General features: G+C 47.1%; 1 protein-coding gene across 2 annotated transcripts in view; it reads right to left on the bottom strand.

Moving 5' to 3' along the window:
* Nucleotides 1-13574, bottom strand: part of LOC144821377 (uncharacterized) — a 357336-nt gene that overhangs the window by 16269 nt on the left and 327493 nt on the right. The gene's annotated exons all lie outside the window — the stretch shown is intronic.

Raw genomic sequence — 13574 nt, forward strand, 5'->3', positions numbered from 1 at the left:
TTGCTATAGTTGAAATGGGTTTGGCTATCCCCAGCTGATTTGGTGAAAGCGTTTACCTATAGCACCTAGGAACCAACAGTTGTGCTACAAACAAAACCAGGCTTTCTGCTGCCATTCCTTCCAAAAACGATTAAGGACCAGATTTACAAAAATGCCATGCAACGCAGCACAACACCCAAATATGCTGCACTGCGTTGCAAGACAAGGAGGGTCAGGAAAGAGCAATATTTTCAGAGATATGGAACTCTGTTTCCCTCTCCCTAGCAGCGCCGGTGCAGAATTTTGCTGCCAAGTGCTACACAAATAACTTTGCGCCATAGTACAAGTGTGTGAACATGAGTCTAGCATAGGTTTTGTACTGGAAGGGTCTCCACATCAGGGGCTAGTTGGATGTTACAATACAGAAGGGGTGTGGGCAGCTTTCCCAGGCACTGGGCAAACCCCATCCCAGAAAGGGTGTAATAATTTTCCTGCCCCCCCCTAGGGAGTGAATTGGGTGCTTTACCCCAAGTCAGCCCCTGCCAGGGGATGTGCGGGAAGGGGGTCAGAAAAACCACTATACACCAGGAGAAAAAGTGACAAAACAAAAAGGGATTGGGCGTCTCACTCAGGCATCGGGCCTTGCCCCCAGACAGAGCAAAACAGTCTTGCAGACCTCATGGGGTAAGAGTGGGAGGAGTTAACTCACCCAGTCATTGGATCATGCCCCAACCTCAAAATAGGCACATCAGTCTTTCTGCCTCCCCCTAAGGGAGAATTGGGGCTTTCCTCCCAATCTCTTCCCAGGGCGCAGTAAACCCAACTGTGAAAAAGGGCCAAAACAAAAAGATGGTCGGCCCACGCAGGTATCGGGCCATGCTCCCACCAATCTTTATGCTACCCAGAGGGCAGATTGGGGAGTTTAACCCCTCTTCTGTACCCCTTGGTGGGCAAAAAGCCCACGAGATACCAGGGCAAATGGCCCAAAATAGTAATCCACTTGTATGGCAGGGCCTAGTGCCTGTGACTGGAAGAGAGCAAAACAGGTACCACACAAAGTCAATATGGTCTTTGCATGTTCCCCGTATTGATTAGTTTCATTCATAGGCACTAGCTCCAGCCACACAAGAGGAGTACCATTTTTGGAGCCTGACAATGCTGTATTATAGGTGTTTGAGGTTACAAGGCAACATGCACAGGAAAACATAGCGTGATCCATGCAATCACACCCCATGGTCACCCCTGGATGTCTAAATATAAATGTCAGGCTTTGGTTGGTATCCTAGTGTGGTGGTCATGCCCAGGCCCAAATTCCACAGCTGCCCACACTGTGAAAAAGGGTAATTTTCATGACAAAAATGTGATTTCTCATGTTTTGGGAGCTTTCCTGTTGCAAGGAATAGGTCCAGTCACACAAGGGGCACACCGTTTGCTATAGGGAAAAGAGTGGAAACACAGAACAGAAGAAGATTTGTTATCATAAATTTAATTTTGCTCCATTTTTGGCTTCTAAATGTAAGCTAGTGTGCAGGAACTAATTTTCCAAAATGCACTCTGAACCACATGATAGTGTGGGTAACCCCAAATTCAGAGTTGTACGAACTGCCACTATTCCTAAACTAAGGATCATGTGAGCATTTAAAAACTACATAGCTTTTCTTCATACCCATTTTTCATTCATTTGACTATACCTTATGAATTGCTGCTTGGTTGGTAACCAATGAAAAATTATTTTAAGCTTTAGCTTAGTTGTTGGTCCTTGGTATTGCGAGCTTGTGGACGAATAACCAATGCTATATACCCCTGCGACCAGAATAGCCTGACAGACACACAGGATATTTCTGCTGTAAATTAGCCATTTGGGCAAAAATATTACAGATGAAAGGGGAGTCAGCTATTTCTATTTTTTTACATTCTTTTTGATTGCAACTATTAGTGTCTTTGGGACTCCCTTGACCGATCTAGACAAATGACCTCATGCTGAATTCAGAATTTTGTCTAGTTTACAGAAATGTGTAGCTTTCAGGGCTTATCCATGGGTTTCACACATAGTACCACCACAACCTGCAAGTAGGTTGAAACCAGAAAAAATAGAACAAAACTTGACTTCTACTTAGAAAAATGCAAAAACTGTGGTATAAAATATTTATTTACAAACCTGCTTGTTCCTGAAGGTTAGGAGATGGGGATCTTAGCACTGCAAACCTTTTGTAGATGCAAGTTTTGGGGAAAAAATGATTCCTTGCACAGCACTTTTTTCTCATTTGTAAAAAAAAAAGTTATATTTTGGTTATTTTCATGGGTCCCACTAGAGTAATCCACAAACCGGGGTACTTCCAGCATGTGGAGGAAAAAGAGGCAATATTGAGCTGCGTCCCCTCTTGTGGGAAAATAATTATGAAGGTTTAAGAGTGAAGTGCCCCAAATATGAAAAAAGGCGCTCAGCCCTGTGGTGGGATTATCCACAACAGCTAATGGTTAACATTCAAAGCTAGCTTGGCACAATTGTTGTTTCCTCTCTCTATTCTATTCAAGACATTGCTATGATGCACCTATCCTCCCATCTTAAACAAACAGCTAAGAAATACACTGTGCTGTATCATCCAAATCACCCACTAGCCTAACAGGTGTGCATGCCTCTTATTTGCACCTGAAGTAAACTGTTATTACTGACCGTCTGTTGATTTTTTCTTTTGCATTGCTCTGTCTGAACCCGCCATCTCTCAATCACAAAGATAATGTGTCCATGAGAGAAGCAGGTATTCCCTCAATTGTACTGGGTCCTGGACGAAATGAAAAATGTGAACCTATTGGGTACTATACCAATATTTAGAGTGGGCTTTAGGACAGCCCAGTGCTCATGTTTGACTGGTTTTCCTGCCTTTTTCATTTGCTTGCTGTTGGAAAACAAGGCTGTATCTGTGAGGCCTGAACAAATGACAAGTCACATTAGTCCTTCACTGGGAACCAAACACCCTATTGTAGCCCTTGACTCTCAGAGGGAAGCGTTGCAGAGCAGTCTAAGGCTTACTCAAGGGTGGTAGTGTGGGCTAGTAATCGCTGTTACAGGTGCGCAGAAATAACACTTAATACTTGATTGTCCAATCTGTACTTTGCTTTATAAAAGTAAGAGTACATTTATTAAACACACATTACTCAATACTATGCACCAATTTACAAATATACATAAGCTGTTGGAATTACTTTGTGACATTGTATAACATCTCCACCCCTCCCGCAGGGGGGGGGTTGGGTCTAGTACCACCACTCCCTTGTCTGCACATCATCTTGCCCCCTAATGCAGTGGGTTAACACAACCTGGAGTGAGGGCCTTGACAACTGGCACCATCCCATCATCTCAACAAGCATTAAAATAGGTACACCTACCCTGGGGACACATTACCATGACTGCGCATGTTACAGTGGACTTTATTACGTGTCTGGAATTTGTAGGCCCTAGGAAACTGAAACTAGCACATGTGCGCCCCATCCTCATAGGAGAGTAATGGAGTGAAAACAGTAAAGCACACTGGCTTTCTCTCAGATGTTTCTTCCCATTGTAGAAAGCCTATTCCATGTCACCACCCAGCTCATTTCGTAAGTCCTGCCACACCATTCACTTTGTAGCTGCTCCTGGGCTGCGCACACCAGGAATCTTCCCTGCGCAGCCCTTACACCCGTGCCTGCATGCAACCAGCACCTTACTCCAGCTGCAGTGCAGCAGCCCAGTGTCACCAGGGGAATACCGGTAAAATTCCACAAACAGTCTCTTTCATCATGAGTTCACTGTGGGTGAGTCCCAGCTTATGAGGCTCTCCCACAGTAAAAGCAAAACAAATAGGTGTTCAAAAAGCAAAAAATCTGGGTGGCTCAGATGGTCAGAACCACCTTCTAACATTTGCCCATTACTTGATGACTTTCCTTTGTTTCTGATATTTCCCTCTTCCCTAGGGTAAAGGTGTTTTACAGTGTTTCTGACTGGAGAATTTGTATCACTTCATTGCTTTTTCAGAAACTACTTTTTATCTTTTTTTCTCAACATTCCATGGGGTACATGTATGTTCTTGCTTTCTCCTAAGAAGGCTGCTTCCATTCTGACATCCACACCCCATGCTCTCCTTGTTGCCCCATTAGCTCATAGTACCTTTTTCTGGCCGTCCCGATTTTGCTCGATGTTTTTGGCTGTTCTTACATTTTATCACCCCCTCTTTCTAGTTTCACTGTTGCTTACCCCCTGCTCTTTGTTGAGCTGGATTCTCTGTCCCATTCTCCATTGCTTTCTCGAACCTCCTATTCTTTAATGTTTTTTTTAAAAGGGTGTAGCAGCTGCAGTTCGTTTCCAGGCCACTTAGGGCCAGATGTAGATCGGCAAATACCGGTCGGTAACGGCCGATTTCGGCCGTTACCGACCGGTATTTGCAAATGGAGATGTAGGGGGCATTTTATTTACAGAATCGGTATATTTACCGATTCGGTAAATTTACAGAATCGGCAAAATACCGAATCGGTAAATATACCGATTCTGCAAATCAATATGTAGGTGGCACTTCAAAGAGTGCCACAGGCCCTTTAGGAGTCAGTATTTACCAACCAATCCTATTGGGTGGTAAAATACCGAATTCAAGTGTACATGCACATCTGTGTATGTACACCTATGCCATGTGACACACAGACATGCCCTTAGGGCATGTCTGTGTGCCACATGGCACACAAGCCTGCAATTGGGGTTCTACAGGGTGTCAAAGTGACACCCCGTTCCCCCTGCCAGGATTCGGTATTTACCGATTCGGTAAATACCGATTCGGTATTTCCCATTGATTCCTATGGGCTTCAAGGCCCATAGGAATCAATGGGAAATACCGATTCGGTATTTACCGAATCAGTAAATACCGAATTTTACAGATTCGGTAAATGTATAAGAAAATGTACCTACATCTGCCTACTTCTAATTTACCGATTCATAAATACCGAATCGGTAAAATTCGGTATTTATGAATCGGTAAATTAGATTTACCTACATCTAGCCCTATGTGTGCTTTGATGCACTTTTTTGCACTTTTTATTTTTGTAATTTACCACTCCAGGATCTCCAGGACGGCTGTCTGCGTCATGATGAGTACATGTGCATGCATGGCAATACACGTGTACACAGATGTCATCACAGTGGACCATTTTGTCTTTTTTGTATTTGCAGATGCTGTTCATCATTGACCACAGGCATGTTTTTTCAGCAACAAGCAGTGGCAAAGCAAAAAGTTCAGCAAACAACTTTCAAAGGCTAACTGGGATTGCCAACGCTTCATCTTATGGAAGAATCCACATGGTCAAATATGCACTTGGGAAGGAGATAACTAAGCATGCTGGAAACTGCCATCTTTTGTGGGCTACTCCCTCTGATTTGTGCCTTTTTAGCCGACCCTGTCTTTGTTAGCCGTAGGACTCTGTATACCTTACCACTGCAAACCAGGGGTATAGTACTTGTTCTCTCCTTTTTAAATATGGTAAAATTGGCATACACCTTCATGGCACAATTAATTTACTCATAAGTCCCTTGTATATGGTACTATATGCACCTAGGGTCTGTCAATTAAATGCTACAAGTGGACTGTAGCCACCCACTAAAGTAGCCCTGTTAAATAAGTCTTCAGGTCTACCCTGGCGGCTTGTGTGTGCACAGTTTTAAACTGCCATTTTGACCTGACAAAATAAACCTTTTTCGTGACCCAATCATTCCTTCTTAGTACTTATAAGTCAGCCCTATGGTAGACCCTAAATGGCCATAGGGCAGGGTTCATGGCATTTAAAAAGTAGGACATGTATTTCACGTTTTACAAGTCATGACAGAGAAAAACCTTCAAAGTTATTTTTCACTGTTGCAGTCTGGCCCTCACATAGAAATATACTGGGTTAAATTATAACAGCTTATGTTGCTTAACTCCAGTTTGGGAGTAGCTAGAAAAATTATTTTAGGACTCATCTGAATAGTAATTTAAAATCCAACGTAATGGTAAAGTCGGATTATTTATTACTATTTTGGAAATTACACCTTTAGAATGTTGTAATTTTCCTGCTTAAGCCAAATGTGCCTTTCTGCCAGAGTACAATGACACCTGTCCCCTCTAGGATCCCCTCTAGGGGTATGCGTAGTGTTCCCATACAGTGGACAAAATGGCCATCAGGGATTGGGTGTTAGTCTCCTGAGCAGGATGGCCTAGGGGCTCTATCCATACCCTGCCTGAACTTCAAAGGGTGGTCTGGGGGCTGTGCTTAGCCCCTTCCTGATTTTAAAGGAGGCCTACTCTGTCACTGGGAGATGCAGCTTGCCTGTCCTTCATCGCTCTAGTCAGTTTGGCAGCAAACCCAGTGGGAGTAGAGGAACTGACCAGAAATGGTTAAGAGAGTGGACAAAGGGTTGCCCTCCCCTACACAGGCTAGCACGGGGCATACATTGTACCCCACAGACCTCTCCTCAGAACACTTCTGGATCTGAGGAAAATCAGAAGAAGGACTACCCTGCTGTCTGAAGAACCTGAAGAAAGACTGGACATGCTTGACTTGAACCCAGAGGCCAGAATTGGCTTTAAGGGTCAGATGCCCGACAGTCTTTTACAGCTACAGGGATACAACAAGCTCCCAGAGGCCATTCCCAGCAACTGCCCAGTTGATCAGTACAACTGGACCTGCCCTAGACCCTGCTGCAGGCCTTTCTTGGAGTGAGTCCTAAGCCCCAAGTGGTGACCACCAGGTTCTGAACCCTTCGCATGAGTTAGAGTGTACTCCTCCTGTCCCCAAACTGCATGATCCAGGACTTGGAAACTTTTTTGCTCCATATATCCAATCCCGTTTCCATCGCAGTCGGCCTTAAGTTTTGACTTTGACTTTGATCCTGCATAAAGTGACCAGAGAACCACGGTTATCGCTTTGTGCTTTATGGTGCGATTTTATGCATTAAAGTATTCTCAAGTATTTCTAAACTGGCTTGGGTTTTGTCTTATTGTGTGTTTCAGTCTATTTGAGTGCTGCATAAATACTTTACATGTTGCTTCTATGTTAAACAAACTGCTTTTTGGCAAGTTACAAGAGGGTTAAGCACAGGTTTAATTAGTGACTTTAGTTTTTCACCCTGACAAGAATTGTGATTGTTATTTGAGGCGGTTTCTCAGCCACTTAACAAATACTCCTGTTTTTTACAGTGCAGAACCTGTGAAATGTTGTATGCACAGTATGCCTCCCAGACGCACTTTGAGACCCTGGAAGGGTCCATCAATGGTTGCAGTTATTGACTGCATCTAACCCTCGAGGGACCCATGAAGGCCTCCATGAGTCTGCATGCACCTGTGACTCAACACTCTTGTGGGTCCTGTGTAGGGGTGGGCAATATATTCGGCTCCGCCTGCGAAATTGGTGGAATTTTGGCAACTCCATGTTATGCTGTAACACATAGTTCCTGCCAAATCCTGCCACCCTCCACGTGGCAAATTTCTCATCACGTCCAGTTTGAAAATGGTAAGTTGGCGAGCCTGATCTGATGTCTCCTAGTGCAGATTTTGGTCACTAGGAGGGCACCCGGCGAGATTTCATCAACGCGGACAGTCGTGATCGTTCGCAGTAGGAAAGATGCCACTCAAGAAGTAAATCTACTCGAGTGGCAGCAAAATGAACTTGAGAACCTGTGTCCTTTAATGCACCGCGTAATGTCGTTTGTGCTGATTTTCCAGAGCAGAATGAGCTCCTGAAGATAAATCACAGTGCGAGCAGTGGGACATGCCTATTTCTGCCTATTCGTGGAAGTCAGTGGAATCTCTCTGAGTTTTTTGTAACTCCACAGAATTCCACAGAGTGAAACTTCACAAGTTCCTCCCAGGCCTAGTCCTGCGATGGCCCAATTCAATAGTGGAGTGCCTCCTAAATAGAAATACAATGCTGTTAATGAATTTCAGCACTCTGCTTTTTGACTACTGGTGCCTTTTGTCCCAACCTGTACTGGGCACACCCAGATCATATACATTGATATGCACTCAGGACCCTTCACACATTATTTTTATCTGCACCATGGCATTTGCCTGACTCAACCCCAAACATATTTTAACTCCCACAATCCGAAAAAAACATCAATTTTCTTTCCCACTACCACCCAATTAAAACACACCTAACAAACTATCTGACCATCATGTCTGGTACATCACTACCCCAAATATCAGCACCGAGACCGCCCTCATCGCAGCTACCGACGACATCAGGTCTATGCTCGACAACGGGGAAACCACCGCACTCATCCTCCTGGATCTCTCAGCAGCCTTCGACACGGTATGCCACCACACCCTGATACAGCGCCTCAGCAACATCGGAATCCAAGGAAAGGCCTTGGAGTGGATCGTCTCTTTCCTCGCTGGTAGAACCCAGAGAGTCCGCCTCCCCCCGTTCCGGTCTGCGGCTACCGAAGTCATCTGCGGCGTCCCACAAGGAGCCTCGCTCAGCCCCACCCTCTTCAATGTCTACATGAGCCCCCTCGCAGCCATCGCACGCAAACACAACCTCAACATCATCTCCTACGCCGACGACACGCAGCTGATCCTCTCCCTCACCAACGACCCGGACACCGCCAGAGCCAGCCTCCAGGAAGGAATGAAGGACGTTGCGGAATGGATGAAGCTCAGCCGTCTGAAACTGACTCAGACAAGACGGAAGTCCTCATCCTGGGATCCTCCCCCTCGGCCTGGAATGACTCCTGGTGGCCCCCTGCCCTGGGAACCGCCCCCGAACCCACAGACCACGCACGCAACCTGGGCTTCATCCTGGACTCCACCCTCACGATGACCAAGCAAGTCAACGCCGTCTCATCATCCTGTTTCAACACCCTGCGCATGCTCCGAAAAATCTTCCGATGGATCCCCACCGCTACCAGGAAGACGGTCACCCAGGCCCTTGTCACCAGCCGCCTGGACTACGGAAACACCCTCTACGCCGGAACCACAGCCAAGCTCCAGAAAAGACTACAGCGCATACACAACGCCTCGGCAAGACTCATCCTGGACATCCCCCGCCACTGCCACATCTCTGCCCATCTGAAGAATCTGCACTGGCTCCCCGTCAGCAAGAGAATCACATTCCGACTCCTCACCCACGCACACAAGGCTCTCCACGACGCAGGCCCCACGTACCTCAACAACCGCCTCTCATTCTACACACCAACCCGCCAGCTCCGCTCCGCCAGCCTCACCCTCGCCGCCGTCCCACGAATTCGCAAAGCCAGCGCGCTTTACAAATTCCTCGATTGATTGATTGATTTAGTGCCTCGATCGAGCCAGTTCTTGTACCAATTACCCGCTCTGATTCAAAGCATTCCCTTTATAAGTGTAGAGAACGGGATTTGTCCGAGCTCTCGTGCATTAAGTTATTGCCAAACAATTAAAATCAATATTTCCTTGAGAAATATAATTAACTAGATTTTTTTCAAAACAAATCAATATCACTTCAGATATTATTTTCTGCATTGGAATTAGTTGTAAAATATTGTATTGAATTATATTTGGAAGTGTTTTATATGCCAAGCACCATGCTGTTCTGGAATCATAAGGTTACTGGTTAATTCAGTGGTTATCAGTTATTGTTGGTTACTAAGGTTAGCCTTGTTCTCTCAAGGATACCATTCGAAGCATCTATTCGTTTCTTTGAGTAGTTAGTAGGAGTTAATAGAGAAAAAGGCAAACATGCAGGTAAAGTAAATTGCGCTCAGACAGCAGAGACAGGCAGAGGAGAAAGTCAATTGATTTTCCATATATTTTGCATATTTATTCATATCATTCAAATTGTAAGTTATTATTAACTTTATTGTACTTATGATGGAATGTTCTCAAAATGTCAATAAAAAAAATATAACACAAAAAAAGAAGGAAAAAAAAAGATTGAAAGAAACACGCCGACAATTGGGGGGGAGTTTTTCTTGTTGGGTTTTTTAGGAACATTGTGGATAGCATGCAAGCACTGCTCAGTCACGCCGCCCAGCAGCTTCGGCCTCTCACCTTCAGTCGTGGACTTCAGTGCCCAGGGCCCCGCAGGCTGGATCTAAGCGGCTGACATCAGCTCATCAAGCACTGCAAGGTGGCATTTCTTCCAGAAAGAAGGACTTCATTGAAAAAAAGTGGAAAAAATCGTGTGCCTCGTAAAAAAGCATTAGAGCCGACGGCAAGCTGATTCTGACTGTGCGTTCCAACGCAAAAAATCCAAGGCTCGCTCATTGGTGTAAATCCCCCCCCCCCATGCCCCTCCCCCTCCCGATAGAAGGTGTTCTGTGGATGGACGGGGAGAAGGGGGTTTGCAGTGTGCTGTGTAGATTCGATCCTTGCAGAAAGCCTCACGCCCAACATGTATAGATTACTTCACGTTAACGTTCCTCCCATGGCTTCAATTCATAAACATTAAGCTATACGCAGAAAACACCTGCCGGCTTTAGAGCTTCATATATTGACATCTCGGTGACGTATAATACGAGGGATTAAATGCTGCGGTGCAGAGGGCCTGCTGACAGCTGACACATATGAAGCATCACAGAAAGTTTAACTTTCCAAAACAGAAACCAAGGCTCGCCCTTTCTAGGCAAAATATGACTCATACTGAGATACTGTTCAGCAATTTGAATATGTTTTTCTTCTCTATATTCTCGAAACATGAATGATGGCTAATGAGCTTGGCTGATGCTGTGTATTGACAAATGTCCCTTCCAAGAGCTTCACTCTGACCTGTGACCTGTTCGCTATACCTAATTATTGCCCCCTCCCCCTCACCCTTGCACATGTGTACATAACTCTCCACCTATGAAGGCTCTAGGCAGACCTAATCCGACTGAGTGCTAATCTAAGGAAAGCCATAAAACGCCATGGGGCATATTACCAAGCAATAGCGATAATTATCGCTATCGCTTGGTTAGAGACAAAATTTTACCGCTGAGCTGCGGCGATTTTTATCGCAGATAAACCTTGGTATTACAAAGGTTTATCGCAAATGCGATAAAAAACGGCCGCAATGCATGAATATCGCTGAAAAGTCAGCGATATTCATGCATTACCGAGCTAATGCTCTTAGCCATGTTATCCACCTCCCATTGGATAACATGGCTAAGAACTGCTCAGGGCAGGTGTTAGCTTTTGGAGAGATTCGCGCTTAGCGCAAATATCTCCAAAAGTTGGTAATAGGAGTTTCCAGTCGCTAACATCTTGGCACGCCCACTTTGCATGTCATTAGTGATAAATATCACTGACATGCAAAGTGGGGCCCAAGATGGTCGCTATCTCCTACTAGCTGTCGCTAACTGGTGTTAGCGACAGCTAGGTAATAGGGAGATAAACCCCCTTGATAATATGCCCCCAGGTTTGGTGACCTGGAAGAATTGGCCGATAATATGTTTTGGAGTTGTCAATAACTATTTATTTTTTTCCTGTCCTATAAGAAGCCTTATAATGTCTGAACACATAACATTTGAAGGAAAATTAGATCTTAGACAAAAAAAAAACAGATGAAAATAATCTTGCTCCCGTTATTAATCAAGCATAATACTATTTTTAGTCATTTAATTTCAAAATACTTTATTCGGCTTTAAGAGGGGGAGCACAACCATACCGGGGATTGCCATAGCGCCGTGAGGGGAACGGCAGGCTGACAGGCGAACCGCAACGACTACACTTCCCAGCAGCAACACCTGGGGGCCGGCGCACCTGACACGCCGGCAGCGCGACAGGAGGCGCTACAAGAGCACTGCTCTCCACGAGGCCAGCGGGGGAGCACAACCATACCGGGGATTGCCATAGCGCCGTGAGGGGAACGGCAGGCTGACAGGCGAACCGCAACGACTACACTTCCCAGCAGCAACACCTGGGGGCCGGCGCACCTGACACGCCGGCAGCGCGACAGGAGGCGCTACAAGAGCACTGCTCTCCACGAGGCCAGCGGGGGAGCACAACCATACCGGGGATTGCCATAGCGCCGTGAGGGGAACGGCAGGCTGACAGGCGAACCGCAACGACTACACTTCCCAGTAGCAACACCTGGGGGCCGGCGCACCTGACACGCTGGCAGCGCGACAGGAGGCGCTACAAGAGCACTGCTCTCCACGAGGCCAGCGGGGGAGCACAACCATACCGGGGATTGCCATAGCGCCGTGAGGGGAACGGCAGGCTGACAGGCGAACCGCAACGACTACACTTCCCAGCAGCAACACCTGGGGGCCGGCGCACCTGACACGCCGGCAGCGCGACAGGAGGCGCTACAAGAGCACTGCTCTCCACGAGGCCAGCGGGGGAGCACAACCATACCGGGGATTGCCATAGCGCCGTGAGGGGAACGGCAGGCTGACAGGCGAACCACAACGACTACACTTCCCAGCAGCAACACCTGGGGGCCGGCGCACCTGACACGCCGGCAGCGCGACAGGAGGCGCTACAAGAGCACTGCTCTCCACGAGGCCAGCGGGGGAGCACAACCATACCGGGGATTGCCATAGCGCCGTGAGGGGAACGGCAGGCTGACAGGCGAACCGCAACGACTACACTTCCCAGCAGCAACACCTGGGGGCCGGCGCACCTGACACGCCGGCAGCGCGACAGGAGGCGCTACAAGAGCACTGCTCTCCACGAGGCCAGCGGGGGAGCACAACCATACCGGGGATTGCCATAGCGCCGTGAGGGGAACGGAAGGCTGACAGGCGAACCGCAACGACTACACTTCCCAGCAGCAACACCTGGGGGCCGGCGCACCTGACACGCCGGCAGCGCGACAGGAGGCGCTACAAGAGCACTGCTCTCCTCTCGCCCCGCGAGTCGCGCGCGGGAGCGCCCGGGAGAAGCCCGGGCAAAGGGCGGGCCCTCTGTGGCCCTCAGAGGCACAAGGAGGCCGGGACGGGCCACCTCCCTTGGCTACGACGAAGGTGGAGGTACTGAGCTGATTTTATTGTATCTTAGCATTTGTGATCCCACACTGTATGTTATATTCTTGTCGCTGCGACTCTGATTCCCTCACATCATGTCCATCTGGGAGGAGCTAAACGCCCTGTGTGGTACGAACTATGCCCAGGACTTATCTACCCCCGGCATAGTGGGTAGAGATTCTGATGAGGAAAATGACAATGACACTGAGATCCTCTCTAATGCCGGTAAATTGTGCACTACCCCCTCACTATCTCCCTCCAACCATCCCATATCACCCCCGACCGAGGCTTTCAACAGAATACCTGATTCAGTACCACCTCTTCATCTGACCCTACTGACCCACATCGAGCAACTGTTATCAACTTTACTGTCACCCTTGGCCACAAAAATCAACACTCTGAGAGAAAGGTTGACCAGTATCGAAAGCATAATATCAAGGAGCCACATTCCAACTGAAACAACAGCTACATCCACTCATTCTTTTCCCCATAGTAACAACGAAAAACTCAAGCCCACGACACGCACAAAAGCTCAAACTGTTGTACCCCTCATGTCTATATCAAATCCAAGAAGCCAGAATACCACTCATAACTCTGTACCCGTACCCCATAGAGCCCGCAGGACCGCACTGGAAAGCAGGACGCGGATTAACTTACCTCCAGAAGCCGCCCCTTA

The sequence above is a fragment of the Lissotriton helveticus genome, chromosome 2_2, assembly GCF_964261635.1.
Source record: "Lissotriton helveticus chromosome 2_2, aLisHel1.1, whole genome shotgun sequence".
Lineage (NCBI taxonomy): Eukaryota > Metazoa > Chordata > Amphibia > Caudata > Salamandridae > Lissotriton > Lissotriton helveticus.